This window comes from Triturus cristatus, chromosome 11, assembly GCF_964204655.1.
Source record: "Triturus cristatus chromosome 11, aTriCri1.1, whole genome shotgun sequence".
Classification (NCBI taxonomy): Eukaryota; Metazoa; Chordata; class Amphibia; order Caudata; family Salamandridae; genus Triturus; species Triturus cristatus.
In genome coordinates, this window is record NC_140594.1 from 615,345,612 (window position 1) to 615,354,613 (window position 9,002).

The following is a 9,002-nucleotide window of genomic DNA, read 5'->3' on the forward strand; positions in this document are numbered from 1 at the left end:
GATTGCCAATGAGGTCCCTTTTTGCGGTCCACTTACTGGGGTGGTTCCCCAGTTTTACCCTGCTCCCTTCTTGGTGTTCAGATACTGAATGGTATCTCTCTTTCTGGACAAGGGTTACTTTCCTTCCAGTCGGAGGGTGTGGTCTAGAATTCTGTGATTCTTCCTCCGTTTCTACGCCTTGGTACTTTGGTACCTCTGCCGCCCCTCCTTCGGATGTGCCTCCTTCATTAGGTATCACCCTATATTATATCAGCTGGGCATGCGGGACGGCTCTTCTGATGTCAGTCGTCGTAGGTCTACACCCTGCATATCTGTATTTCGTGTGTTGGTTCTCACCTTAGTCTTCAAGCTGCCTGGTCGGGCAGTCTTATGCTTATTTTAGCTACGCTACCTTGTGGTCTCTGTGGCTGTTTGCTCTGTGCATGTTTCTGTGGTGACCTGCATCAGCGTGCCTCTGATTATTACTGTTTGCCCCTGTCCCCCTTTTGGGACTGGGTGTGCACTTAGCGTGTTTCTTTTTTCCGCCTGCGCTTCTAAAAGCATTGCTGAGTTCTGCCTCTTGACCTGTGGTTCTTGGCTGTAGCCTCTCCGGCCTTCCTTCCGTGAACTAGTCTGATAGGCTCTGGTTGCATCTCTTCATGTTTCTTCTCAACCTTTGGTAGGTGTTCACATAGTGCGCCATTAAGCTGAGAGTGGCCTTTTTCCTCTCTCTTTCTTTTATTCTGGTATATTGCTGGTGCCGTTTCTACCTCTCATGCTTGTACAGCTATGGTGTAGTGCCATTCTGGTACTTTTGGGGATATCTGCATCCCGTTATCTCTTGATCTTCCGAGCTAGTTGGGTTGCTGTCTGGCTGTTCTGCCACAGCCTCCCCCATTGTCCTTCACTCAGTTGCCGGCTCAAGTGCTTGGCGCTTTTTGTTGTTCTGTCGCAGACCCACCTTCCCCATGGGGTATGGCTGTGGTATCTATTCTAAGTTCAGGAATCTGTGGCTAGATGTCTCTATCAGATGTACGAGTTACTTACCTTCGGTAACGATGTATCTGGTAGAGACGGTGTCTAGCCGCAGATTCCTTAACGCCCACCCAGCCTCCCCGTTCTGCGATGACCTTACCAAGTGGGGTTCTCCACTGGCCTCTTTCAGTTACCATTGGTTTTTCTCTCACGGGTGCTCACATTGTTGCATCCCTTTGAGAATTGCCATATACAGCTGACTCTCTCCAGGGGGTTTCTTCCTGTAAAATGGTGCCTTTTGGTTCACCTTCACCAGGAGATTCATCTTTTTTCTTTTCTTCTCCTGCTGCCTTCCCTCCCGCCTTCTCTATTGGCTCAGGGTTCTGGTCTCCTCTATAGTTGTCCTTTGGGGATCTGTTGACCTCTGTTTCAGATCTCCATTACTATAGGGGCAGTGACAGTCTTTTATATCTTCCTGCAGTGGACTGTTGTTCTCTCTGTGCTCTCTTCTTGCTAGACGACACAGTTCCACATGGTAATGACAGTCTATTTCTGTCTGTTGAGATATTCTTCCCTTATTGCACTTGGGGAAGGGTCTTCCCTTAGCTTGCGGGGCTCTTTCTCGCAACTTTTTCACTTATATGTGGGCAGTGTCTAATTCTGTCTTTTACGATGGTGTCTTGCACCACCCTCCTTTATTCATGGATTTTCATTCCTCGCACACTGTTCCCATACTTTCACAGTTTTTTGTTGGTGGCTCCGCGTTGTGCAGCGGAAAAGTTTCTCAGAAGAAAACTGACGTCAGCGCACTGGGAGAGACTTCTATCGCTGACGTCACGTACGTGGACGACGTTAGGGTGGGGTCGTGTGAGCACTCTTTTCTTTAATGTCTTTATTCTAGCTGCTGTTGCAGGCACGACAGGCTCTCCCTACCCACTCTGTTTTCATGACAGTGCAGCGCCTGATCATGGACGCTGCGCTGTATCTTTGAAGCATGCTCAGTGCGGCACTTCTGCACATGCTATGCTGCTTTACAAATGCGTTTATTTTTGTTGTAAAAGCACCCCATACCACGCTTTCACTTTAATGGTAGCCGCGCACCTTTCTTTAGACGAGCTGTGTCTAAAGAAAGGGCGTGGCCGCCATTAAAGTGAAAGCACAGCATTGGTCACTTTAACCAACAAAAAAAAAACCATTTGTTTGTCAACTTAAACAAATGCTTTAAAACATAATTTTTTTTAGAAAAGCACCCCATACCACGCTTTCACTTTAATGGCAGCCGCGTACCTTTCTTTAGACGCGGGTCGTCTAAAGAAACGGATGTGGCCGCCATTAAATTGAAAGCTTGGCATGGGGCGCTTTTACAAACAAGCATTTGTAATGCAATAAGTCTCGCATTTGCAAGTGTCTAAGCGATTGACATTGCAAATGACAATGCCTTTTTTTATTTATGTTTTAAAAATCAACACAAAGATAAAAGGCATTGTCATTTACAGTGCCAATAGCTCAAACTCTCGTAAATGCGAGACCTATTGCATTGCAAATGCTTGTTCTACTGTGCTGCCAGTTACTTGCTCTGTGAAAAGGACTTTGAGGCAGGGAGCAGAGGCTCAAAATAAAAGCCTAAACCTAACCCATAATAAATAATACCTCAGCGTATTCAGGAGCGCATGACCACAAACATCTGTTTGATAAACGATTAAACAGCGCTCGTAAATACTGTTGTGCATTGGTGAGAAGCCATGCTGGCTCCTCCGCCCGCCATGGTTTGACACACAGAATTATTTCTGGTAGTAGTGTGCTGTGTTTCGCTCACAGATGTTATTTCCATACCTGGGCTGGTTTGCATTTACCACATGGAATAGTTTATGCTGGAGCACATCACAGGGAAGAGAATGTGGCCTTAAAATGAGTCGAGATGCAGTACATTCACGAGATTATGCAGTGGTCTACAGTCCTGTTGCGAAATGTTTTTCTGGCACCTACAGAGTTCACCCATTTGTGCAGCCATATTAATAACTAGAGGTGTGGGCGTAGCAAGTGTGGGGAATGCAGGGGATATATCCTTCCAGATTTTGTAATGGGGGTACACAGGGGAAAAGGGTGGGGGCACGAGGGGAGAAAATAATTTCCCCTTTCTCTTTGTCAGTAGCGGGCCATTGTCACATTGACACTACCTACAATGGCCCTGCACTTCACCTGTGACCTTCACTTTTGTTTTGCTGCAAACCTCCAGGAATTATCTTTCTCACCTCGTCACCATGGCACCCTGCATTCTGCACTTCGAGGGCAAAGGGAGAGAGGTAGTTTGTTGATTGCTGTCTTCATCCTGCCCCTCCTCAGCCCGACTACATTATTTGATTTTCACATCAATTAAGCATGTATTTTGCACTACCTTATGTGTCAGATGCTTGTCTTTCCTAGTATTAACACAAATAACAATTTAAATGCCACTATTTTGTCTTATTTCTTTTATTGCGCTACTCAACCCAATCTAGGGTGTCGGAGCACTTTATATCACACATACACATTATACATTGACAATAAATCATATGTGCGGAAATCAACTTACAGGATGTGTTACATAAGCTAGTGAGGGTTACAAGGTGTAGGATTTACATATCCTTCATAGTTCACTGTGCTATATTAAAATGATTACAATTTATGAACTGCAAGTAACTAAAGGATCTCTGTGGTAAAAGCAATAACCCACATACCTATCTACATAAATTAAAAATCCGTCATTGGTGTGTCACATGATGTGCTTACCGGGAGACATATGAACCCTCTATGTTTCTGTCTTCCCTGGACAAGCTCCTTTCAAAGTATATGTTGAAATACTTGAATTTCATGGTTCTAGTAGTCCTTAATATTCATGGGGACGCATTTTCAGACCCGCATTGGGATATGTCACAGTTTGTGATGCAGCCCACTCACATTGCGGGTCACATCCTAGACATCATTTATTTCTAACACTCCAGTTTCAGTACTCGACGTTAGTCCCCAGACATGATCCGACCATGCTTTCATTCACTTCCATTGGTCACTGGACCTCTGCCCTCACGGATGTGGGATTCTCTGTTCTTTACCACATCGTAATTGGGCCAATGTTTCTTCTATGAAGTTTAGTCTTGCCTTGAGCAAACACTCTCCACCTATGATGGAGGACATGGAGGTCGATGTCAGTCGGTCGACTCCTGGTCGACACAGGTGGCTAACCACATTGTACTTATTAAACACAGAGATGTTAATTCCTCAGGAAAAAGACAGTTAGCCCCTTGGGTTAGTGGGGAGCTTAAAGTACTTTGTAAGCACTGAGAGAAAATGGAAAGAGATTGGAGGCGTCATTACCTTGCTAATGACAAAGCGCTCCACAAGAAGGCTCTAAATATATACCACTGTGCAATTAAGAAAGGTCAGTCTGACTTTTTTACAGATCAGAATGACATGTCTCAAAATAGGTCCGGGGAGATATTTAAAATCGTCAAAAGATTTACGCACCCAGAAGCCTCACTTCAGCCTTTAAAACCTTCCCTTAATTTATGTACCCAACTGTCCAACCTTTTTGACACTAAAATGCCAAACAACGTGGATGCTTTACATCTCACGGACGCTGCCACGGAGATCAGTGATCAACGCACTGCAGGTAGAAAGAGTGGCCAACTGCTAAAGAAATTTGCCTTGATTTCACTTAAGGAGTCCACTCGGGCATTGAGTGCCTGAAAATAAGGGTCGCTAGATTACCCCCATCCTCCTCACATTCTTGCCGCCAATTGTACAGCCATCAACCTTGCTCAAAACCAGCTTTTAAATCAGTCAGTTCATTTGGCCACAGTGCCCAGTGGTTGGAAGCAGGCTAAGTTGGTTCCACTTTTAAGCATACCCCCGGCAGAGAAGACCAATCTTGCCAATTTCCATCCCATTTCTCTGCTGCCATCCATTACCAAGATTTTAGAGAAGCTCACAGACAAGCAGCTCTCTGCTTTTTGAGAACAAAATGTGCTTCACCCTACCCAGTCGGGCTTTTGCCTGGGTTTCAGCACCGAGATCACACTGTCAGAGTTCTCAGATACAATTAAGTTAGCAGTAGATCAAGGGAAGAAGGTGGCACTGATCCTCCTTTATTTATCTGCGACTTTTAACCCTGTCTCGCATTCGACACTCCTGCAGCACCTCGAAGCCATAGGTGTCTGTTGGTCTGCTTTGACATGGCTCTGTTCCTTTAACAGACAGGTACCAGTCAGTCTGGATGGTCCATTTGCCTCTGATACAAACCCATTGGGCTATGGGGTCCCTCAGGGGTCTGCACTAAGCCCCACATTGTTTCCAATGTGTATATGTCCCCTTTGACACCCCTAATTTAATACTTTGGAGTATAGACAATAACTCCTGCACATGATAGGCAACTGCTCCTCACCCTTGACAGACATTCACCTAATGCAATGCAAAACTTACAGACCTGCTAGACGTCTATGTTTCAGTGGATGCGCGATAGTGGCCTCCAATGTAATACTAACAAGACAGAAATTCTGCTCTTGGAGGTCTCCCCGAAAAACTGGGACAGTGTCTTGGTTCAAGGATGTCCCCCCTCCATCTCCCCCTACCATGATAAAGTGCAATCTTGGGGTAAAATTAGATAATAGTGCTTCTTTAGCCCCCTAACAAAAAAACAATAACGTATATCTAATTCCTCCCCTCCTCACAGCAGAAAACCGTGATCCAGGCCATGATCACCTCAAGGCTGGATTATGCTAACTCTCTGTACTGAGGCCTATCTGCCTATCTCCTGAAGAGATTACAGCTGGTGCAGAATGCTGATGCCAGACTTCTACTGTGCCTTCCCAAGAGAGCCCACGTTCAGGCAGGCCTAAAGGAACTGCACGGGTTGCCTACAAAAGAATGTGTGTGTTTCAAAGGTTTGGTTCTGGCATACAGAGCTTTTTACCACAAAGGCTCTCAGTATTTGTCAACAGATTCACACCTTACCAACCAGCTCAGTCTCTTCGGTCATCCAACTCCTTGCAGGTAGTAATTCATCATTTCAGACTAAAAAAGTGGAGTGGTAGCTCCTTGTTTTATCTGGCTGTCAGGAGTGAAATGCCCTCCCAGTTCAGCTCCCTGCTTCCAGGGACATTCTGACCTTTAAGAGACTTGTTAAGACCTGGCTCTTTGGTTCTGCCTTTTAGTACCGCTGTTATTTAGGGATCAGACTTGCTACTTAGCGCCGGGACACTCTATTGAGTGGCTGTTGCGCTTCACAAATCTTTAATAATAAAAATAATGTGTGATAGTTTCAGCAGGTCAGGGTTGAAAAACCTCCTGTCCTTGGAAAAGAACAGGATGAATTATTTTTGATTTAGCATAAAGAAGTTTTTTAAATGTTATAAATGTTTACAAGTACAGAACGAACATGTCCAGTGGTGAAGACGTGTTAAGGTAGATTATGGTGTCGTCTAGGTATTGTTGGATGGAGACATCTCTTTTCACCAGTTACATAACTTGGTGACCATTGGCCCTTATGCAAACATGTTCAATGAGACCTCCCTCCACCAGATAACTGTCCCAAATCCTCAGCGAACCTTGCTACACTTTAACCTTCCTCATAATTTTCTGTACAAGGCTGTCTGTCACAGGAGGTGACAGCAGTGACATATCTTTACTTAAGATTAGATATAATAGATGTCACTGCCAGCACATCACGTTGTCTTTGCTATTAATGTTCATGATGGCTCAATTTAGCACAAAACCATGATAAATACAAGCCCCGTTATTAAAAAATAATTTACATTCTGAACACAGTCCGAACAGACTACCCCACCATAGCATGTATGTGCTATGTTTCTAGAATCCTATGTGACTGCACGTCTGCCTAGTGTTGATAGTGACGCTGTAATACACATTTTCTCATTTTCCACAGTGATACTGTACAAGTTCACACTTGCCAATGTCGGTTAACATTTTGTGATGTTCATTGCTTTTTCTTTGTGTAGGCGAAACTAGCAGTTTTTCATCAGCATTCAGTTATCTGCACAGTTAAGTGATATGTTTTTTTAAAACCAATACGTTGTGTTGTGCAACAGCTCCTCCTCAGACAAACTCATATTTTAGTTGCTCGCTTCCAAGACAATGGAAGTCGTTTCCCTTGCCACTTCTGAGAGTTTCCCTTACTTTTTGCTGTTTGTGTCTGTATAATGCTGTGTTTAATGAGGGGGAAAGACGAGGTCTTCACTACAGCCAGTGTGAGTGCAAAACCTTTCTAATTCTGTATCCCCCTCCACCTCCACTCAATGTAGTGTTATCCTGGACACGTCTTTCAGTCTACCTTAGCTTCAGGTACTGCTAAACTCTTAGAAAGTGGTTACTCAGAGGCACATATAAAGTGTCTTTTAGCCCCCCTTACATACTTTTGGTTGGCTTCATTGTCATCCTTTTTTCTTCCTTTTCATTGATAAGCGCATTTCTACGCATGCTGGCTTCACTTTGTCTTCATGTTTTTTTCTTCCCTGAAGCATGGCCCAAGTATTTTCTCAATGTTTTCTTATCCTAGCTTCCCCTACTAACAATTTTCCTCTACTTCAAAGCTTGTCAAAAGGCAAATAAAATTATTTCTCTTCCTGCTGCTGGATCTTCCTCTTCACACTTCCCAAAAGTTGCAGGTTTATATATATGTGATATTTACTTATAGTAAACTTGATGTACATTATTTGTCGCACAAGACACAAATCATCAGCCTAAATGCAGCACACACAGTTCTACAAAGAGGTGGTTAAATACACAAAGCCATTAAGTACCACAGCCCTCAAATGAGAAGTTATTTAATGCCTCTATAATGCACTATTCCATAAAATATGGGAAATAGTGTTTCACAATGACATGGTGAATCCAGTAACCCCTCCATGGCTCAATGTTTACCATTCTACCACATCAAAGGCATCTTCACTCAAACTTCTCCATGCAATCAAAACATGCATCTCTAAATTCTGTAACCTTTGGGCAAATATTTTCCTCAAAGAGGGCAGGCACCGATAATCTTCCCCCTCACGTCTCAATATTGTCAATGTTATCACACAAAGGGTGTTTTTTCCCTCTGAGCTTCTTAAGATAAAAGCAATTACACCAACCATACATACGCTTTGATAAAAGATGTCCGTATCAGAGCTACCAAACCAGGTCACTCCTTTTCTTAGTACCAATAACTTTTCCCTGAAGATTACTTCACTGTTAATATGCAACTCGCCAAATGTCACTTGTAAATAAATCATCATAGTCTTGATCATGGCCTCCACACCTTCATCATTATTTCAATATTTTGGCTCAAATAATCCTAGCTCTAGGCATATTTGCTAGTTTTGTGCATTTTATAGTTTGTGTGAGCCTCCCATATAACAAAGTTTTTGTGCTTTAGTGCATCACTCATTTGTGACTTCCCACCCAATGTATTCGTTTGTAAGCTTCCACACAAACACTGTTTCAGGTGTTCATCCCTAACACTTCATATCTGAGCTTTGCCCACACCCCTCATTCTGCATATCTCACTATACCGATCTTCTGTGAGCATCTCATATGTGTCTCGCACAGCAGGTTTTTTTACATTGGTAAGCATCTCTCTTTCAAACAAACACTGAACATCTAATTTTTGCAAGCATCCCAAACAAGGCTAATTATTATTGCAAATGTATCACATAGGGCTTCTTATATGTTTGTGCAAGATAATGTGGTTTGAGTGCACTCTACACTCCAATCATCCATCTGCAATAACGCTTCTCATTGATTAGACAACAAAAGTTTATGTATTATGTTGTATACTTTGCGATGCTGTTCTGCTTGGGTTTTCGGATCAGATAGAACTCGCTCATCAGAGCCTCACTAACCCAGCCAGAACGTTACCCCCTCCCTAGGGCCTATTTACAATAGTGCAACCACATATATCTACCACCTAAGGACAGGGAATTCCTACTATACATACCAGGACCTCTTATAATCGGCGGCCTCGCGATCCCATACGGATCCAGACCTCTCTGCCCATACGACAGTATCACAAGTGGCGG